The following is a 24,107-nucleotide window of genomic DNA, read 5'->3' as shown; positions in this document are numbered from 1 at the left end:
ACATCAAGGCCAGGCGAACAAAGTGAATGACCCTAGTATTACCCAGATAACACTCTCAACTCATGTGTCATAAACACACACCCTTACCTAGGCAATAGCCACTATGTTGGTAGTACTCTGCATATTGCCCACTGATAGTAACCATGGTGTGATTGCAGTGAGCTACAGTGGCATGGCACCCCGACCATCAGTCCAATAGGCATGTACATGCTGACAGTGCACATTCCCCATGTTCCCCACTGGACACCTGCAACACCTGTTGTGCCTTCAAATGTGACCCACAAAGGACATACCATGCCTGAAAACACACCCTGTATGGATAGATGCCACTGACACCAGGGAATACCGGTATCATGCTATCAGTGTAGGTGCTGGGTCAACCTGCCGTCCATTAAGAGTTCCCACCACATGAGGCCAGGACTGACACATCTGATGATAACAATCTGTGTACACAACATGGACCAGACACCCCAGGTACAGTTCCACATGTCACTGTACATGCATGTGGGAGGTGTGTACATCCCAGATACTGTCCATGTCATGGACTAAGGAACACATACATGGCAAACAATCCACAGCATTGGCTACATGCAGTAGTCATCCAGGTGACTGGATGGTGAATACAATACCCACCTGTGTGGTCAGATCCAGACACTACACACCTGAGCCACAATGAAGACCATTGTCATGTGGCCTGATGCTAAGGTATACCCATCACCACACCTTGTACAGCCATCTGGCACAGTTGACCATGACACACCCATGCATCAATGCACCCATGCATGTCAGTACTGGAACCCTGTATCTGTGTGTGTGTTGTATGATGCTTATGACCATATTCACACTCACTACAACCCCCACTGGCATACTGAAGCATGCTGTCTGATGTCAGACACCTCCATGTACCCTTTGCCCATGTAACCTCCATATCACCCCTGTGGTGCATGTGATACCTGCACTGCAATGTGTTGTGGCAATCTCATTAGTGATGATTTGTATTCCTGGCCCTGCCAAGTGTGTCAATGTGTGTGCATCCTTGTGAGAGTGTGGCTGTGTTGACACTGGCACCTTTTCATGCAGACAGGCATGTGTACTACACCTACCATATAGCTACCATATCCCTGTTGCAAATGTCACTCACCATCACATATATGTTTTGAGGGCTTCTCAACATGTAACCTATGTGGCGCATCCAATAACTGCATAGACATGTGATAGCACTACATAGTCATCAGGGGTTTGATACCCTGTACTGGTAGGTGTGTGACACAAACATGCTTATGTTTTACTCTGCCATCCCTCCCTGACTATTCTTTGCCTCTGTCTGCCTCTCTCACTCTCTCTCTGGTGGATGTGGAGACTTACACCTGCTGTGCTTAGGCAGCAGCATGTGTATTTTAAGTGTTGCTCATGATCAGCTGATGGCCTCTGCACACATTGCAGCTCTCCTCTAGCTGATAGCATGTGGAACAGCTGTGGTAACATTCCCATAGCAAATTGCATGGAAACACACTCCAATATCTAGGAACATCATGTTGGTGTTGGGCCTTTACCTTTACTGTGAGCAGGAACTCGATCCGTTGTTTGGCAAACAGCATCTCAGATGAATTGGGGATCTACCTCTAACAACATACACTGTGGAAACATGGCAACACAAAGGAGGGTGATGTGCCTGATCTGACTACAGACTGTAAGTGCTGCTATACTGCATTTGGAATACTGTTGGTTTAACAGGGTGTGTGTGGATATGGCTGTCCTATATGTTTTAATAGCTGCCATGTCAGTGCTATGTTTATGAGGAAACCCCCACCTATAGGGTCTTCAGCAGACTGGGCAATGTGTGGTGTCTTTTGTTTCATGTGTTACCCACAGAGCACCTGTCTGTGAACTGCAGAAGGTAGTGTGAGGATTGCCGTCTGTAGATGGTGACAGCCATGAAAGTTGCTGACTTCATATCGCTCATATGACATATGTTGCAACAAACCCTGTTACAACAGTAAATGTATGAGGGTATCACAGCAACATGTCAATATTGGCCCTGTGTGTCAGTGTTGGTCGACAGTTCATGCAGTGGGACATGGTGGACATGTTACTGTGGTTTGTCCACATGCCCTTGCATATGGCGTATGTGGAGTGTGTTGTGTCAGTTGGGTGTCCATGACATAACATGCATTGGCAGTATATGTGAGACACAGGCCCTTGGCAGAGGCCTGTGGGCCATTAGCTGTTGATGCGGGTCAGATGTGGCAGGCCATTGCATTCTGTCTGTCCTACAGTCTCAGACTGCCATACAGTATATTCCCCTGGGGTAACAGGGTAGGTGTGCTAGGTGTTCATGTCACTACCTTCTATCAGCCTTGATCGGTGGTGTGGATGCTGGCAGGGTGCTACCTACAGCTGGTGACACACCTGCATGGGAAATCTGCACTGCATGCTGCATTCTTTTGCTATTGCCATATACAGCTGGGGTCATATTGCACCCATTCGCTATAGCAGCGGTACAACCAGAGAGGTACCTCTGGGTGGTGTTTGTGTGAGCTGGGTGCATGTGTGCTATGGACACAACTTGCATCTGACACACAGATATGCATTGGGCATTCTAGTTATGCTTGCATTTGCAGGTACATCAGCTGCTTCCAAATATATCAGTCCTACCTCCTTTGTGATCTTCTAGTGTTTGGGCAGACAACACCAGTATCCCCTTCTACAGGATCAGGTAATGTGATGCATACCTGTTTGTACTATTCCAAGGTTGAGTCCATTTTCACAGTGACACAATATATACTGCTTGTCTGGGGTACTTTCCCCTGTGTACTGCTTGTATATCTAGCCCAACAGCCATGCCATGTCAGTCTTTCAGATGGTGACACATATTACCACCATACATTTGCAATGGCTTACTGCTAGCTTGTGTTATACTGGTGGGTATTGTGTTTGGCACTGCAGTTGTGAGGACTTGTCCCTGTCATCAGCGGTCTTACCTCAACATGCATACATAACGACCACTCTCACACAATATGAAACACACACCAACTTAACACACACAGTTGCATATTGTGCAGATGCTACAACCTAGCCTGCTACCTTGGCCACCTCTGTGCATCTGTGCTCCACTGGTATTATACCTACACATACATGTTCCTACATTTCTACATAGGGCTGTGGGGGGCACACCTGACTGTTATGGCGTGTGTACATTGGATTGGGGGGTGCACACCTGACTGTCTCTACATTTCTACACAGTATTGGGGGGGCACACCTGGCTGTTACTACATTTCTACACAGAATTGGGGGGCCACACCTGACTGATATTACATTTCTACGTAGTTTGGGGGGCACACCTGACACTTGTACATATTTGCTATGACTGTACTGGTATGTCAGGTACTCCTTTTCATTCTGTATTCTAACCTATCATGCTAACTAGAGGCATATCAGTGTACTACAGGTCTTAGCTTTGACTGACCTACATATTCTGACCTAAGATCCCACTATCTGACCTGCTGTAGTCTGTCTGTGTAGGCCTGGGTAGGGAGGTTACCCATAGGCATCATTCAGAGGCAATAGCACAGCCTTTGTTTGTGCTTGGCTACACCTATCCTGCTGGCTGTGACTGTTGTTGGGCATGTGAACCCCCCTGACTGGCATGTGTGAGTCACTTACCTTGTGGGTGTCCCAGTATTGAGGGTGGTGCTGCAGGGCTGCCTATGTCGGATGCACATAGTACACTCCCTACACATGGTTGAGCACAGGTAGTGTCATGTTTGGCATCCCTTTTACTGCATGTGAAAGTCAGAGAGAGTTGTTATTCCCTGGGTCCCTCCTGTGTCAGTATATGTGCTATGCATTGCCTCTTTGCCAGGTCATACTGGGCATGCTTCCTTCTGCCTACTGGGACAGGCTCTGGTTGTTCCTCCTCTGAGTCACTCTGTGCCTGTCCAGGCCTTGGCAATGGTGGGCGGCTATGTGGCCCTGCCCCATGGTGTTCCTCCTGCAGCTGTTTCCGCAGGATCATATTGTGTAGCATGGCACATACGATGACAATTTGGGTACATGTAGCTGGTGAGTACTGCAAGGCTCCACCGGATGTGTCCAGGCATTGGAATCTTGACTTGAACATCCCAAACACACGCTTATCATAATTTGTGTCTGTGCGTGTGCCTCATTATGAAGTTCTTGTTCAGGTGTTTGTGAATTTCTGATGGGTGTCATCAGCCATGGCTCCAGTGTGTATCCAGCATCCCCCACTAGATGACCATGAGGGATGTCCCCATTGGCAAATCTCTGGTACAGCTGCATCAGATGCCAGATGTGGGAATTGAAATACCTTCCAGGGCAGCTGGCACACACATTCATTATTATGCCCAGGGCATCGCACATGACCTGGCAGTTAATGGAGGGGAAGCCCTTGTGGTTGATGTAGACCCTACCCCACTCCCGGGTGGTGCTGTGATGCATATGTGGGTGCAGTTTATAGCACCCACTACCTTGGGGTATTCTGCTATTTGGTGGAACAGTTGCATATTGCTGGCCAACGTCTCATAGGTGTTGGGGAAATATACATGCTCACTGACATGTGCTGACATGGCATCCAGGAACTGGTGGAGTACCCTGGATGCTGATGCCTTTGGGATCACCATCATATCCCCAGTTGGCCTTTGGAAGGTACCTGTAGCTAGTATTCTTAGGCCTACACATACCTTGGTATCCACTGGGATGGGTTCCCCTCTGTTAGTTCGGTGTAACAGGCATGGCCGACACAGCTCAACAATTTGCTGTAGGAGGTCCCTGTCCACCCTATAGTGCTCCACTATCTCCAGCTCATGTAACCCCTGGTAGGTTACCCTGGGTCTGTACACTCTTCTTTGTCTCCTCACTGTGGGTCGGTCGACAGCATTCACAGCCTCACCACTCTCTGCATCTTCCACAAGTTGTTGTATGATAGCTATCGCAGCCCCTATCATTTTGTTGTTTTGTCTGTTAAAACTTCCCCGCTTGTATAGACTGGTGGTGTAGAGTATGGGAAAAACCAGAGTGGAAGGTGCTTGCATAGTTTATAGTAGTGTTCTGGGCTAGGCTGGTCTGCTGCCTGTGTAATTGGCTGATTCTGATTCATTTCACCTGCCAGCTATGTTAGTTCTCCTTGATTAACTTCCTACTACTGTTTTCCCTTCCCATTGCCTTCCTGTTTAAGCCCAGGGGCACGCCGCAGAAACACAGTGCTCAAATGTGCACAGAGCTGCTATTTCCTGGTTTACTTTTTTTTTTCTTTCAAACCTGGTGTGCGGCGTGCACACCCACTTAGGCAGAGTGCTAGGCAGACTCAGATACACCCCCTTGCCTAGCTGTGCTTAGCTAGGAGCAAACCTGAGCCACAGGGCTCCAATCTGCTTACAGTATGCCTGACACCCCACCTATGATGTCAGCTAACTCCTAGGCTTGCACCAAGCTGTTCCTGCTCTACACTGTTGGGAGCTGACTAGCATGCTGGGGAAATCTGGGATTCACTACCATTCCCCTCATTTGCATAGGATTGCCTGCTAATGCATAGTTACATGTCTCACACTGAGCCTCCCCCCTTAGCAACCACTACTCACTGGCCATGTTGACTTCTGCCTGCCATTGACTTTAATGGCAGAATAGTAGTTTTAGTTAGAATGCTTATTTTAGGTTTCTTTTCTTATTTTGTCCCAGATCCCATTTGTGTGCCACTGCCCTACGCTTAAACAGTCGAGATCGGCTAAAGAAAAATAAAAGTTGATTTTTTTTTATTTTTAAGCTGTTTTCAATGCCAATGGCCTTATACTTGGCCATTGGCATGCTTCCTGAATGATATGCACCCTTTATTTGGAGCTGTCGCGGCTCAGTTTTGGAATTTGCAGAAATGTACTCGGTTACTAACCGAGTACATTTCTGCAGATTACACTAGTCCTACACGGCCAGTTTCCAGCTTCCTGGATCACAAATTCACCTCATTTGCATGGATTTCTCCTGCAAATGGGTTAATTTGCATACAGGGGCTGAGTCTTTGCAGGACTAGTGCAGGAGCGACCGTGCACGCCCCTGCAGGCTATTCCTGGATCGCACGGCAGACATATTACCTGCTAGAGCTCCTGCACTAATCCTGCATGCCGTGCAAGGCTTACAGAATCTGGGGGATTAACTATGATTTTCCCATACTTAGGTTCATAGGTTCACATGTATATACTAGGCTAATGACCACCAGGGCCTTTATAAGCCTAGCTATGCAACCCAACCCATTTGTGTCTCCATATAACATGGGTATCTTTTTGGAGGAGTATGTTAGTTAAGAGGTTGCAGAAAGTTTAGTACTTGGGAGTATGATAGTCAGGGAATATTTACTATCAGCCTCTGTCTATCAGAGACACGGGGGCCAAACTGGGGTTGAATTTTCAATTTCCCATCCAATAGGCAAAATTATGTTTGAATAGGGTTAAGGATGGACTCTGCTTCACATGGATGAAGAACCTATTATAGAGAGAGGGAATCATTTGAGACACATATCTGTCCTGCCAGCATGTTCTTTTTATGTTGCTGCAAAGTCTAAATTCTTGGATCAAGTGTTTTTTGTGTTATTCATTTTGTGCATGTGCAAAGGGTCCATTAGGGTTGTATTTGAGGATGTCTTACATGCTAGACATAGATCGCCTCTCAGCAACCTATAGGAGACTGAGTATAGAGATAAGGCTTTAAGGTGATCTGTATATGACAATGTGTTAATATAGCAATAACCCATGGCTGGGTGTGGGTAATGCTGGATTTACCATGGCTGGTGTGGTTTGGTCATGATGGTAAAGTCTGAGTGACCAAACAAGGCCAACTATAGATAAATCAGCATTACCCACACCCAAAAATGGGTTCTTTCTATTATACAATCACATTATTTAAAAAAAAAATTAACTTAGTTTTCTTAAATAATGTCCTTGTATAATTGTGCTGTAGTGCTTTTCTGCATTTTCCCCGGTATCATGGGGCTTTCTTGATGTACTGTGCATGCATATGGGACTTACATTCCCATGCGTATGCAGTACATCAGTACTGTGTAAAGGAAGCGATGGAAAAAAGAAGATCTCCAGTGCTTTTTTTTGTTTGTTTTTAATTAAAAAAAGAAACCCAGAGACTTCAAATGTACAAGAGAGATGAGACAAAGAAAATATAAAGATAACCAAGTACGTTTATCTAGTTTTGCATAACATACCTGATTATCCTTGTATTTTTCTCTGTCCTGTCTCTCTTGTTATTTTGAAGTCTCTGTTTTTTTGTACGTTTATTATTATTATTTTTTTAAATGAAAGAAAAGTAGTATTTTCATAGCATATGTTAATAGAAGAAAGTCTGGTTGACCGGACTTTGTTCCATCGGTATATGCTTGATTTACAACGGGCATGCTGGTTGGGCTGACCAATCAGTGAGCTCTTTTTTTAATGTTAATGGCCAGTCATTGTATAATTCCCTGGATTCTCTTTCTAAGGAATCTCTGTGGGCATTCCAGCTGTTGCATATGCCTAGTCAGGTACATGCCGAAGGGCGCATTGTACTCAATGATGAGTCTGATAAGGGCTGAATAAGGTGGTACTATAACTTCCTTGGACCTGTATGCCATGTACTTACTTATAAGTTGGGCAACATTGAATGAATTTCTTACTGCCTTGGCTACTTAGTCAAAGGCCAGATTACTGTCTATGTATGCTCCAGGATGCCTAACTACTGTATCAACTCTTAGAGGTGTGTTATCGATGGAGTACTTCATCTGGATAGACTTCTTTCCAAAAGACACTATAATGCACTTATTGGCAGTGAGTTTTAATCTGTGGCTTTGGCACCAGTCATTTTGTCTATGTTAGACTCTCTTGCAGGATGTTAGTTTCATGGGGGAAGTCTGCGATAACTTCCCAATTTTCAGTCATCTGCACTGTCCCACACTGCTGAGTACTAGGTCCATTAAGTGTGAACCACAAGCTGGAATGTGAGCTATCTGGTCAAGGGTATTTGTGATAAAGTTCAAGAAATGTTATGCCTGGAAGTTGGAGGCAGTGTATGTTTCCCACTTCATAGAGGGGTAGTAGAAGTCTACCATAAATAGGGTATTTCACTGGATGGTGAGTGCTTCCAGTAGATCTAGGTATAAGTTATGGAATTCTTGGGGCATAGATGGTGACCTATAGCTTGCTAGTATATAGTGATAGACATTGCCTATGGTGATTTGCATGTAGATGAGCTCCAAGGCATCATCGGTTTAACCAACTTAGCAGTATATTTGTTGCTAATGTAGATCAAGACACCTCTACCTTTAGTCCCTGTCTGTATAGCTGATGTTCTAAATTTGTGAAAGACACTGTACATTCTGTGGCTTTAAACCACATCTCATTAAAGGCACAGATGTCTATATTCTTCAGAGAGCTTGTAGGGTGTGGCATTTTCTGTTAAGACTCCTAGCACTGAGCAATAACACCTTTAGATTCTTTTGGGTTTAATTTGCTATGCTGGTAGTTTTGTAAATTTGACATTGTCAAAAAAGGCTCTAAGGGGTGCATAATGTTTTATCCATTATCCAGAATCCCAAGGGGGGACAGGTGCAGACCATTCTTGAAAAAACAACATGGTCTATTAACCATGTCCTTCTATGCTTACAAATATTAAACCCACTGGAATGACAACAGAAACTAACCCAGTTGCTAAAGTCAATCATAATGTGGCATCATTCCTGGTAAAGGTAGAATGCTGCTCAATGCAAGGCACACACCTATCTAAAACACTTATTCCTAGAGATCTATAATGCCTCTGTTCCTATAGTCCAGTGAGATATCTCCCAGGTCACTTGCTCCCACGTGGACTATGACAGAATCATGCTGGTACCTGTGGTTCATTGAGTTGAGTATGCATATCCTGGCAGATCCTGGTTCCAGATAAGCAACTAACTGTTATCTTCTTCTCATCCAATCTGGTGAGTGGTGCATCTGTGTGTCATACCACCCTCCCAAACCCAGGAACCCCACTTGGCCTTCCTGAGCACACTGGAAAATATGAAGGTCTCTCCAGACACCATTATATTGGGCAACTTCAACTACCCAAACATAGACTGGGAGCATTACTCTAGCTCCAACACCCGAACCCAAAGGTTCCTAGAATTTATAAACACAAATGCTATGGAACAACTTGTTACCACTCCCACAAGAGGGGAAAACATACTGGACCTGATCATCACCAACATGGGGACTCTATGCTCCAGATCAGAAGTGCATCCCTCACTGGTAAGATCAGACCATAAACTAATCTCACTGGATATTCACATCCCGACCCCACCCCCTGCCCAGAAAACCACAGTGAAAAACTTCTCTAAAGCAAATTTCACACTCCTCAAAACCGAGGTGGAATCCTTCAAAGCCCCCGGGCCTGTGGAAAATATGGCCCAGACCACAGAATCCTTTATAAACGCATTCTATGAACACCTTCAGGAATGCATGGATCATGCAATCCCAAATAAAACCAAGACCCAATCCTCCAAAGGCAGACGTCCTGTCTGGTGGACCCCAGCGATAAACAAACTATACAATAGAAGGAGGAAGCTATTACATGATAGAGCAAAATCCCAAAAAGGGAAGGCATCTCTTATCAGTATTAGCAAAAAACTACGGGCACTCATAAAATCGTCTAAGGCCAGCTTCGAGAGAAAAATTGCACAGGACACTAAGGATAATCACAAGGCTTTCTTTAGTTATGTTAGGAACCTGGGTGGGAATTCCCAGATATGCTCAGAATTAGTCCAAAATGACAAAAAATACACTGAACCCACAGACATTGCCAACATCCTAGCTGACAGGTTCAGTGCAAACTTCTCCCCCCATCTCCACTAAAAGGGCAAATATCTATCCCAGCAAAGTGCTGCCCCCCTGACATCTCAGATGCTCAGGTAAGAGCCGCCCTCTCCAAAGCAAAAAACACAGCATCAATGGGACCAGACGGTGTCCCGGGCTGCATCCTACATGAACTCCAAGAAGAGCTAAACCCAAACATAAAACTACTGTTCAATCTCAGCCTTACTACAGGATATGTAGCCAAAGAGTGGCGTACAGTAACAGTGGTCCCTCTCCACAAAGATGGTACCTCAACAGATCCTGGAAACTATCGCCCCATAAGCCTGACTAGCTTGGTCTGCAAAGCTATGGAAAGGATCATCATGGACCTCATAAATAAAGATATTGGGGACCTACAGACACTGGATCCTACCCAGTTCGGCTTTGTTAAGGGCAGATCCTGCCTCTTAAACCTGGTCAGTTTCTTTGAAACAGTCACCAAGGCCATTGACAAGGGGAAGGTGGTCCACACAGCCTACCTGGACCTCGCAAAAGCCTTCGATACAATACCCCACTCTGGCATTATAGATAAGCTCACCAGCTTAAATATAAACCACTATGTCACTAGATGGGTTGCAAACTGGCTCAAGGACAGAACCCACATGGTTAGAATTGCTGGAGCCATGTCAGACTCCAAACCAGTTACAAGTGGCATCCCACAAGGCTCAGTCCTGGGACATCTCTTGTTCGGTATATATTTCTTGGAGGTACAGGCCAACATGGAAGGACTGTGGCTGACCAAGTTCACAGATGACTGCAAACTGGGCGCCATAATTGACTCTCCAGCCGACACAAGCATCCTCCAAAAGGGCCTCATAGAAACAGACAACTGGTGCCAGAGCCATGGCCTCAAGCTAACTGCCAAAAAGTGTATTATCATCCCCTTTGGCAAAAACAAAGTGCCCACAAATTACCACATAGGTGGTAATCCATTAAGTACAGAAGAAGTAATTAGGGACCTGGGGACCCAAGTTGATAGCAATCTCTCATTTGACAACTACGTGGCCAAAGTGGTTAGAAAAACATTTTATATAGCTCACCTAATCATGAAGGGATTCACATCTAGATCAGGGGAGGTCATTGTGCCTCTTTACTCATCCCTCATCAGGCCCATAATTGAGTACAATGCCTCTTTTGGGATGTACCTTACCAGACACCTGCAGCAACCGGAAAGACCCCAAAAGTACCTCACCAAGAGGATCAAAGGGCTCAAACAGATGCCATATGCTGCCGGTTAAAGAAACTCCAGCTCTACTCAGTGGCATACCGCCTGCTCAGAGGCGATCTGTGCCTGACGTATAAAGCCATGTCCAACCCGGAATTAATGGACATGCTGCACCTCAGAAAATCCAAATCCCATCAAGCTACGCGCTCGAGAGACTTGAACCTCAACACTGAAATAAATAGGACATGCTGGAGGGACAGATTCATAACCCAGAGGCTCCCTTCACTCTGGAATAAAATCCCAGTCCAGGTTAGGCAGAGTCCCTCATTGACTCTCTTCAAGAGGAATCTTGATGAGTGGATGCGGGATCATAGGTGTACCCCGGGTATCACTTCTGTGTCACTGTTAGACAGAGGCACAGTATACTAACCTCAAAAAAGGGCATAGCAAAATTAATTTAAAATGGGTGGCGAAAGCCAAACACACTCTGGCTAGGCTTATAAATGCCCTAGGGCAGATAGCCTAGTATGAACCTATGAACCTATGAACAATGGAGTCCTGTATGACAAGTGGCCTGGATAAGGTGCTTGCTTGCCTTATGGATTTCATTCTTTGGGGTCCATTGGGTATAGGTGTATGCATGGTGTTGCTTTTGTTGAGTGCTTTAGAGACAGCTAAGGATAGGTCTTGCCACTTTTAGGTTTAGGAGGTCTTTCAGATTTGGGAAGATTGATTTTTGTGTGCCTCAGCATAAGATGGTCTATGCCTGTGGTGGACACGATGTGTGGTGGATGTAGTGTATGTGCTCTTGACAACCTTGTTTGTAAACAAGATTTTTGTGTCCATCTTTTCCATACTGTTTTAATTTCTTTATGGATTAAAAGGTTGACTATGAAATATGAGACATTTGCTGCATTGTCTCAGGATGCTCATACCAGCCAAGCTGCCTACAGAGAAATTAGGAAATTGCATATCCATGGACCTGTATTAGGGTATGTTATTGTGGTCGAGGACTGGGTTATATGGAGGTCTTTTTAGGTGGTCTCTAGGGTTATGGACTAGAGTTACATAGTGCTAAGATATGGTATTAGTACTGACAGACATGCAAGCTATCTGGTCTAAGCTTAACTCTGTGCAATACCTCACTAAGTTACAGATTACAGTCCTAATAGTAGTTATATGGGTAAACTTTATTTTTCAAGCATTTGCATCAGTGCAAGGCACTGCCAACTGCCACTGCACAGTGATCAGCTCCAACCAAATATGCATAATTAATAGCAACAGAAAATAAACTGAAATTTAACTCCTGAGCACTCTGGCCAGTAAATGACTACACTTTGAGCTCCTCTGAAATGCTTCCCAACTCAGAAAGACTTCTGATACAAGATGGGTATGATGGTCATCTTAATGTAAAAACACAGCAAAAAGGAACCATCAAGTGCAATTCAACAACAAAAGAGCTTATTCCCTGGCTAGATACCCCTACAGCAAGATGATTTAAATGCAAGTAGTTTAGAAAAGCAATACTTAGAGATGACAGGCAATCTTTTCAACAAAAGTATTTTAAAAGGTGTTAAACTGCAGCAAAACAGTAGCAATCAGTCAAATAATGAAGTACAAGTGCAGTAAATCAAATGCAATAAAGACCACTTTAAAGCACACTAGCAGCAGCTAATCCATGGAAAAGCAAATATACTTTATATTGAAAAAATGCAGAAAATGCAGTAAATAAATAAATTGAAAATACAGCAGGAGCAGTCTTCAGAAATAATATTTCTGGATTCTAACCCTTGACACTATCCCCCAGATTTTCAAGAGCTTGCACGGCATGCATGATTAGTGTAAGAGGTAATGTTGGCAATATGGAGGCTGAGTGATCCACGTATGTGCTTATTTGACATGCATGAGCGCTCTTCCTCTAGTCCTGCATGTTCCCAGCCCCCATATGCAAATTACCATATTTGCAGGTGAAAACCATGCAAATGAGGTAAATCTGCTATCCAGGAAGCTGTAATCAGGCCGTGCAGGACTAGCGTAATCTGCAGAAATGGACTTGGTTAGTATCCGAGTACGGGTCTGCAAAATCCAAAACGGAGACATGACAGCTCCAAATAAAGGCTGTATATCATGCAGGAAGTATGCCAATGGCCAAGTATAAGGCCATTGGCATTGCAAATAATACAAAAAGTAAAAAATACAACTTTTATTATATTTCCGCCGATCATGGCTGTTTAAGCATAGGGCAGTTTCGTGCAAACGGAATCGATGGGAAAATAAGAAAATAAACCTAAAACAAGCATTCTAACTAAAACAGTATTCTGCCATGCTACCCATGAAGCATCAGAAACCATACAAGTTTTACTCACCATAGGCAAAACTGCCATACAACTGGTTGCATGTTATAGAACACCCTCCCAATCCCAGGAATCCCATCAAGCATTCCTGAAAATACTGGAGGATATGAATGTCACACCAAACACCATCATATTGGGTGACTTCAACTACCCCAACATAGACTGGGCCCACTATTCTAGCCCTAACACCCTAGCCCAAAGATTCCTGGAATTCATTAACTCAAATGCTATAGAGCAACTGGTCACTTCTCCTACGAGGAGAGATAATATACTTGACCTGATTATCACAAACATGGGGTCCAAATGCTCCGCACCGGATATAAACCCCTCACTAGTAAGATCTGACCATAAACTGATCACGTTGGATGTACATATCCCACCCCACCCCCAGAACAAAAGACTACAGTGAAAAATTTTTCAAAAGCTGACTTTACACTCCTTAAGTCAGAAATGATATCCTTTAAGCCTACTGGGTTAATGGAAACCACATCCCAAAATGCTGAATCCTACACAACAGCCTTCTACGGACATCTCCAAGAATGCATGGATCAAGCAATCCCAACTAAAACCAAGACCCTCTCCACCAAGGAAACGCCGGTTTGGTGGACCCGGCTATAAACAAACTGTACAACAAAAGAAGGAAGCTACTGCAGGACAAAGCCAAATCCCACAAGGGAAAGGCTTCCTGATCAGCACAAGTAAAAACTACATTCTCTCATAAAACATCTAAAGCCAACTTTGAGAGAAATATTGCCAAGGATACCAAAGACAATCACAAGGCCTTCTTCAATTATGTCAGAACCTTGGGAGGAAATTCTCAGATATGCTCTGAGTTGGTACACAATGACAAAAATTCACTGACCCTACCGACATTGCCAATATTCTGGCAGATAGGTTCAGTGCAAATTTCTCCCCTCCCTCACCCCCTAAAGATGTAGTAATTATCCCTGCTGAATGTAACCTACCTGTCATCTCAGACATACAGGTGAAATCAGCACTCAACAAAGCAAAAAACACAGCATCTATGGGACCCGATGGTATCCCCGGTTGCGTGTTACGTGAACTTCAAGATGAACTAAACCCGCACCTAAAAACGCTATTCAATCTTAGCCTCACTACAGGATATGTACCTGAACACTGGTGCACAACAACAGTGGTCCCACTCCACAAAGGGGGAAATTCTACTGACCCTGGTAACTACTGCCCCATAAGTCTGACCAGCCTGGTATATTACATCTTTCATACATATATTTTTAAACATAGAACTAGTGTGTACATATGTTATATTGTTGATTTACTATTAGAGTAAAAGCATATGCACGATTAACTTTTGGGTTTATTTGATAACACTTCAGATAAAGGAAATGTTTAATTTACTTCACCCTGTTATTATACAGGTTCTTTATGAAGCACTCACGAAGGCTTACTGCACTTTAACATCACTATTAATGCATCTGCCTCTTTAAATATAAAGTGCTATGTGTGTTTTAAATGATTAATTGCTGACAGCGGTGAATTTCTATAAATGAAGTTGTAATAGGGGAAGTTGTTGTCTGATGAAGTTCCGACATCGTTGGAACGAAAAACGCTTTTCAGTGTTTAACGTGACTTTGTTCAAAATAAACGCTTTTTGCATTTTAAACTAAACTTCACTTCTCCACTTGGATTTATTATTTTCCTGCACCTCCAGCATCTCCTATATATGTAACTACACAGACACACACAGAGGTATGTCTAGGAAGATACATAATCAGAGGGTGCACACCATACTGAAGAGACAGTATCCCTACAGTTGCAACTTCATCTGATGGACATTGTATGAGTCACCCATACCACAGACAAGTGTTTCCTGACACATATACCCACAGAGAAGTCAATGGATGTAACACAACACACAGGTTGGTATACATAGGAAAGGTTCAGTTGTGTACTATTACAGCTGTATATGCCATGTCGTATAGCTGATTATGCTTTGACATACATACAAACAGAGTAATGCAACACTCAAAGATATCCTTTATTACAGTAGTCCGAAAGCATCACATCTGTTGGTGTCCATGCCAAGGCCTTCAGGTAATCCAATAGAAAAGACTGATGTGGCGACACCATCACAAACTATCCACTGTATGTCATGCAGATGTATAGCCCAGTGGCCTCTAAATACACTCTGCATGCAATCCCTAGTTGGAAAAGACCTGGGTTGACACTATGGGTGGTATCTGTCACATAACAATGCATAACTGTAATCATCACAATCACAGTGATGGCAGTAAGCATAGGCCAGCAATGTTCACAAGGTGAAATGTATGGTAATGTACATCCGCATACCGTAAGGCAGCTTACTACTGGTGGTCCTCACATGTTGTAACACCCTGGGATACTTATGGTGCATACCCCCCATACACTGCCTTAAAGGGGCATAGGACACTGTCACATACACTGACCTCTAGACTGCAGAGGTGCACACATGTGTTGTGCAAATGAAGCCCACATATATATAGTGCATATGGTCTGTACACCATTAGTTATTGACAGCATACCTGATAACCAGCCAGTCAGATAATGGACTGCTGGGCATGTGTGTAGTAGGGGCTGTTTCCGAGGACATAACCTGGACATTCTGCATTTGTGTATACAGTACTGTGGTCTGTGTACGTATGGCAGGGGTCTGCGGCCTTCACTATCCAAAGAGCCATTCCTGACCCCTCACCCACTGAACTAATGTCATTGGAAGGCATAAACAGCTATCTGACTCCTACAATGAAGATTGCAGAGCCTATACAGTTTCATATATAGTTATACTAAGTATAATATAACTAAGTGTATAAGAACAATACCTAACATATGTCCATACTTGTGTTCCTGTGTTGGGATTTCTGGGTGTGCGTGTGTGTGTGTGTGTGTGCATGTGTGTGCGTGTGTGCGTGTGTGCGTGTGTGTGTGTGTGTGTGTGTGTGTGTGTGTGTGTGTGTTGTGCGGTAGTGTGTCCATTAATCCTCTATGGTACAAGGACCCACTACAGCAGGGTTGAAGAGACACATGTGGCTCCAGATCAGCAGGTTGCAGACCCCTGGGTTAGGATGATTGACGACTGTATGTTTATTGCACTTATGACACATGGGCTCTGGACAGACTGTGGTAGATGCCATTGTTCTCCGTCCTGTTCTATCTGATGTTATATGCTGCTCCAGTGTTAAGTTTGTGTATCATATGTGGCCAGGGCTGCACTGACATTGGATGTGGGTATGCATTTTCTCACAGGTGTCTGCTGTGTTGTGGTGTGACCTGCATGTTGAGCCTGCTATAATCACAGGTACATGTGTATTCCCCCATACAATATGTATTCCAGTGTTGTGGCAGTCTGCCTGTAGTTTTCCCAGTGCTTTGTGACATGCCTAGCAGCCTACTGTAAATACCTAGTGTGCTGTTATGTCCAGTTATTTGCAGGACATACTGCTGCCAGGCCAGCATAACTGTTGTGTATTTCTGACAAAGCAGTGGTATGCTGTACAGATGTATGTCACTCTCTACTGGGTAGTATATAGCCATGTGAACTCAGCAGCATCACGTATTATGTGTCTGGACAGACTGGCGTGTGTGCGTGCATACACTGTGTGGGCATATGTACCCCAGTATTGTCGTGATATACCCACGTACATGGCTAGTAACATCCACATTGGGAGGCGTGGTCTACATGTCCCGCATGATGGGGACATGTGTACACTTCTGGACTGACCACAGAGTGCCACACTGTTCGCATATAGTGGTCATATCCCTGCTGTAGTCCACAGGATCATTACTGTGCTAGCAGTGGGCCCATACTATACTGCCTCTAGGATGTCTGTCCATAGGCAATGGTGCATGTCTACAGCAGATGCAACTTCCCACACCCAACATGTCTCTTAAGATACTTCTATGACAGTGGCAACAGTTAACATGTATACCCGCAATACATCTGTGACATCCCCTTGCACTATGGTGTTGGGACTATTGGTACTGAGGTAGGACTCTACTCTATGTTCTGGACATATGGTAAACAGATATGTGTGCACATATATCCACATATCTATGTAGATATATACACATATACATATCCACATACATATATGGCCATATACATCTCCACATACATATATGGGAATATATTTGCACATATATACATATAAATACCACACATATACATATACACAGCAATGACTTCAACAAGTGGCTAAACGTCTGATGTCATTCAAAGAGGATCCAATAACTGTCTGCCTGGGGCGACATGATGTACAAACCACGATGCTCTGGCAGAGATGGTCTGCATGTGTAGCCCATGAGATTTAGGTTACTGGCTACAGTTCTTGGCACCCCCATAGCGCCTTAACTAGGCAAGGTTCAATGGGCAAAACCACCACTGTAACAGATACAAGCATGCAAAACTGATGGTAATGCGACTCAATGTTAGAAGTCTAAACCTAAAAAGGCACTCTCTTGAGCCACACCTACAAAATGGGGAACATCAATATCTGTGCAGCAACTGAGACCTGGTGTAAACTCTAGAGAGCACACCTGCAATACTTGCCTACAACCCTTATCACACATGTTGGGCAACAAACCAAGACCACAACAATACAGGTGGAGGAGTGCTCATATTCACCAAGGTCATTCACACCTCAAGTCTTGTGTCAAACACAATGCATCTGAGAATCACCAGATGCAACTAACACTATGTAAGACTGCAATCCAAACTGTAGCTGCCTACTGATCCCCCTCCATGGTCCAAGGTTCTCACTACACTGTTATACAAAGGACAATATTAAGTTACAAACAAACACCATAATACTGGGTGATTCCAAATACTCTGCCATTAACTGGGAAAACAACTTGTGTACCACCACCCTTTACCAACTCATACATTCCAACCCCCTGGATCAATTAATCCATTGTCCAATCAGGGTCTTCAGTATCCTAGACCTGGTCATTACCAACATGGGAGTCAGATGCCCCACACCAGTGGTCACCCCTCATAGGTCAGGTCTGACCATTATGTAATCACCGTTGACATCCACATCCCCACCCACCCACCAGTAAGGATCCTCCATAAATACCCTCTGCAAAGCCAATGCCATGCTACTGAAGTCAGAAGTGACAAACCTCATGACACCCATGTAGATGGGAGCTGAAAGTGCAACTGGTGAATCCTACACTAAGGCACTGTATGGGCACATCCACTCGTGCATGAATTGTGCCATCCCACATAGAACCGAAACACTGTCCTCCAAATAAGGAAGTCAATCTTGTGCTCCACTGCCATGAACAGTCTATACAACAGAAGGAAGACACTGTTGCAGTTAAAAGGATAATCCCAAAATGCAAACTGCTTCCTTACCAGCCTCAGTAAGAAGCAGCTATCCCTCGAAATCCGCCACAGCTTGTTACATACATATAATTGCCATAGATTCCAAAGACAACCACAAGGCATTCTATAGTTATGTCCAGGATCTATACGGCATTGCTGAGAACTGCTCTGTGCTACAACAGATTGGCATTAAATATACTGATTCAAAGGAGTGTTCCAATATCCAGGCAGTCCGATTTAGTGCCACATTCAGCTTCCCTCACCCCCTAAAGGGCACATCTCAGTAACAAAAGTTTGCCAGATTCCAGTAATCATGGCCACACAGGTGGAAACCGCCAACTCCACTGCTAGGAATACAGCATCCATGGGACCAGATGACATCCCGGGCTGTGTAGTACATGAACTACTACATAACCCTGCATCTCACCTAAGTGCCATGTGTAATTATAGCCTCACCTCAGGCTTCTATCCCACTGAGTGGTGCACAGCTACAGTTATCACACTTCACAAGGGGGAATCCACATTGGATCCCAGGAACTATCGTCCCATCAGTCTGATGAGCCTGATCTGCAAGGGCATGGAATGCATTATCATGCATCTTAACAAAGACATTGGCAACCAGCAAACCCTGGACCCCACCCTGGCTGGGCTTGTGCAGGGCTGATCTTGTCTCCTGAACCTTTTTGACTACTTTAATTCAGTCTCCGGAGCTGTGGAGGAGGGTAAGGCAGTGCACACAGCCTATCTGGACTTCACCAAGGAATTTGACAACATCGCCCACTCTAGACACATAGTTAAACATGCAAAGCTGGCCATAAACACCTGTGTCACTTGAAGGGTTGCCAACTGACTTACTGAGGGAATCTAGACTGTAAACATAGCCATGTCCAACCCCTGCTCCAGACAAATGACAATTGGAGTACATCAGGGTCAGTCCTGGCACAGCTCTTGTGTGGCATCTACTTCCCTGAAATACAGACCAACACTATGGAACTCTAGCTAATAAAGTTCACAGATGACTGCAAACTGGGAGCCATTATTGCATCCCCAAATGATGTGGATATTCTACAACATGGATTTACAGAAACAGATGCTTGGTGCCCGAGTCATGGGCTCAAGCTTAATGCTAAGTAATGTATAGTTATTCCCTTTGGACATACCATGTACCCATGAATTACCAGATAGGTGGCAGTACATTAAACACCGAAAGTGTGCTGACAGATATAGGGACACAGGTGGACAGTGGTCTCACCTTCATTAACCACATAGCCACAACAGTAAGGAAATCCTTCTATGTGTCACACCTCATCACTGAGGGCTTTACATCCAGAAAAAACAGAGTAATTGTCCCACTGTACTCATCCCTCATTACACTCTGTATAGAGTACAATGCCCCGTTTGGTATGTACCTCACAAGACAGCTGCGACAGCTGGGAAGGCAGTGGAAGTACCTCACTATAAGAATCACAGGCATCAAACAGATGGTCTATGCTGACCATCTAGACATCCTCCAGCTATACTCTGTGGCATATTGTCTACACAGAGGCTATCTCTGGGTCACATACAAGGTTATGTCAAACCCTGGGAAATGACATCTGTAATATGTGTATGTGCTGCCATGTACAGTACATGGTCTATGTGCTCTCATTACAGTAGCAAAGGGTATTGAGTGTCATGTCTGGGACACACAAATATATGAGGCCTGCACAGCACTGTTATCCATGTGAATGTGTGACATGCAGGGGTAGCAACCTAGGGTACGTGCTGTCACACAGGCATGCAGTGTAACATGGCATTACTACTGTCGACATTGCTGTCCCAGGGAAGGGTGGAGTGCTAACATTACTACTGACAACAAGCACACCTACGGGCATAGCTGCACTCTGAGGGCTCACTGTCGTGTTCCTGGTGTGTGAGCTGTGTCACCATATATATCCCTTACTTGATAATAATCAGACATGTGTAATGTAACTGTAGAGTACCGTCGGTACAGCACATGTTAGTGAGGGCTTACAACATGTAGTAATGGCATACTTATTGTTGTCAAACATCCATCTGTTGACACATTCATCCTACTGCATAGCTACTTGCCAAACTGGTGTCTGTCAGTCCCTCTACGGATGTGCACATGGCAGGTCTCCAGCTGGGAAACATACAGACAACCTATGCTTGATTGACACCGACATGTGTGGCCAGCTGTGTACTACCTGTCACATATAGGAGACATCACCCTGTATGGGCCACATGCCATGGGTACTTACACTACACTACCACAGTCAACTGAACATGCTTGGGTACAGGTCTCCATCACAGACACTAACCATGTGTTGTAATACATGTTGCATACATGTCAACTGGATCACTTCGGTGGCCATGTGCAGAAGGCACCCACAGGATTGGCTGATGCATGTCATTCTCACCCTGCCAGTCACTAATGTGGTGTCTGTCCATAGATTGCCTGCTGGCACATGGCAGGTGGCATGATACCAATGTACACACACACTCTACACATCCAGTCCCTCCATGGACAACAGCCAGGTACACAGCTATGACCACCTGCAGCAATGCACCACAGTACTGACACATGTAAATGTGCATTACTGAGGATAGCATTGTTTGTGTGTTAGTACACCTGTAGTTGAAAATTCCATGAAAGCCTTCACAACCACCTCCATCCCATTGCCATAATCAGATGTGGCTGCTGCTGTATTGGACATGACATGTAGCCTGTTATACTCCTCTCCCTAACAGCTACATGTACCTTGCAGTACCAGCACAACAGTGTTGTACAAATGGGTCAATAGGCATGGGAATCCCATTGAGGTCTGCCACGTGTGTGTATGTCTGCATATCTGTAGGATACACCATTCCGAGGCCACATACTCCTATTACAATACACATTGCCACACAGTAGTACAGATATTGTTGTCACTGCCGATAGGTGTGGCATCACAGTGCAACACCCTAATATGCCTGTGTCATGTGCATTACATGCATATCCCTATGGTACCACTGCTGTGATATGCAGTGGGTTGTATTGGCGTCGTGGGCAATGTGTGATAGTGGGTATGTCAGAGTATCAAGATGGGTTCCAGTGTGTAAAATATCCACTGAGTGATATGAGTGCTGTGTACACTGTCATTGCACCATGGTACACCCAGTATATGGGCCACGTACCACTCTCTGGTGACCACTGTCACCATCACCCATACAGGTAACTGAAAACAGGATACAGCCCAGTTACACATGTGCTGTGTGCAGCCTACCTGTAACACATTGGACACATGGACTAGTTAGTTAGCAACAATACACCCAGGTCTCTAAGATGTGTGTCTGCCTGTTATGTGTCAGTCAATCTGTATATGATGGTATGACACACTATGTATTCTCCATATACAAATATTAAATCCCCCATTACCATATTGTACATGCCTGTGAATGTTCTGCATGGAACATGTGACCTGGTACACACCTCACCCTAAACATGGTGTCATGTGTGCAATGAAAGCCACACAGTTCAGTAGCACTACATACCTAGGTAGGGGTCTAGTCACAGTGTTGCCAAGTAAGGATGTGTGTGCATGTGGATGGGTTGATATAAGGGTGCAGATTATACATGTACCAGCAGGCCACCTGTCAATGTGGCATGGGCAATAACTGTTATACAAACCTGTGACATGTGTGCAATTGTACACCAGATATGTCAAGGCCATGGTGTCACCACAGTGACATACCCTTGTGGAATATGACTGCAGACCATCCTCCTGCTGACACATGTACACATACAACACACACGGATAACATTATGGAGATAACAATCAGTGTTACTAACAGCTGAAATGCATTATAGCTGTATGGCTACACTACTTGACATATATGCATTACACATTACCACTGACAACATCTTACACTGCAGTACATTGCAGCACGCTATTATAGTCACGGTGTGCATCAGAACCACATTAGCCTGTCCCTGCACTGATGTTATGGATGACAGGGACGTGGCACAGGTATCATCATATGCACAGGGTGTGTTACTGGTGTGCCAGAGGCTGTGGGTGGTCCATACATGTGTCACCATGTGTGTGGGTGAGGGGTTTGGTTCATTGATTGGGGAGTGGTGATGTGGTGTGTGTCAGTATGGGGTTGCCCTAGGTGTGGTTGCATAGTGTATGGGTATGCATGCATACAGTTCTGCCATGTGGCTGCCCTATACGGATGTTGTTGGACAGCTGCAGACCGTACCTGGCAGGGTGTGCAGCTTACTGCCTCCTGGTGGTACCAATTGTGGTGCCTCTGCCAGGGGCATGATGACCAGCAGTCCTCCCACGAGCACCATGGTACATCTGCTGATGTGGTGCCCTGCTGGACATCTGGCTGTGCTGACTGTGACCCGACACCGTTGGCATGAACACCACAATTTCCTGGTCACTGGCACCAACCGCCAACTGTCCCTCCGCTATGGCCACTCGTGATGGGGTTTGTAGGGGCACTGTAACTGTGTGCGGGCTTGGGGTGGAAAGGAGGGTGATGACATATGGCACAGTGTCAGCCTCTGACAACCCCACCTGTGCCTCAACAGTACCATCATCATCATCGGTGTCTGTACGGACACCTACCTCAGTTTGCATGCAGGACAGACCCTGACCCACCTCACCACCTGTGGGGGAAACAAGCACACACTTTAAGAACTGTACAGCATTGCATAACAGTACAAACATTTACACACACAGTCACACACACTCACACACTCACACACAGTCACACTGTCACACACTCACACACAGTCACACACTCACACTCACACAAACACAGTCACACACTCACACACAGTCACACACACACACACACACACACACACACACACACACACACACACACACACACGTACACCCACACACACGTACACCCACACACACTGACAGTCCACCTTACTATCTCCCTTTCCCTGGGTTTACAGACAGTCCCACATTCAGTTACATATGTTCCCCATCTGTCATGGCACTTGCTAACATGCACTCATTACTACTACCCATTAACATATCATTCCTCTCCATACCTACAAGTGTGATCACAACACATGACCTGTTACTTCATCACCTCCCTGACTTGGGTGAAGTAGGTTGTACATGGCCTCACTGCTGTCATCCAGTATTACCCTGTGTATGTCCAGTCATGGTGTACATGGACACTATATGGTTGGGGCTGCTACATTCACTATGTATGTCATACACCGAAGTCTCATACTACAGTCTTGCTCAGTCCATGCCACATCTGCTGCACGATCAACCCATTATGCGGACAACAGTAATACCTGGGTACACTCACTGATGTGCTCTGGTAATTCTCCATTGCATTATTAGTGTTTCACA

The sequence above is a fragment of the Protopterus annectens genome, chromosome 10.part0 (assembly GCF_019279795.1).
Source record: "Protopterus annectens isolate FY-2018-M chromosome 10.part0, PAN1.0, whole genome shotgun sequence".
Taxonomy (NCBI): domain Eukaryota; kingdom Metazoa; phylum Chordata; order Ceratodontiformes; family Protopteridae; genus Protopterus; species Protopterus annectens.
Note: the sequence above shows the minus strand (reverse complement) of the source record.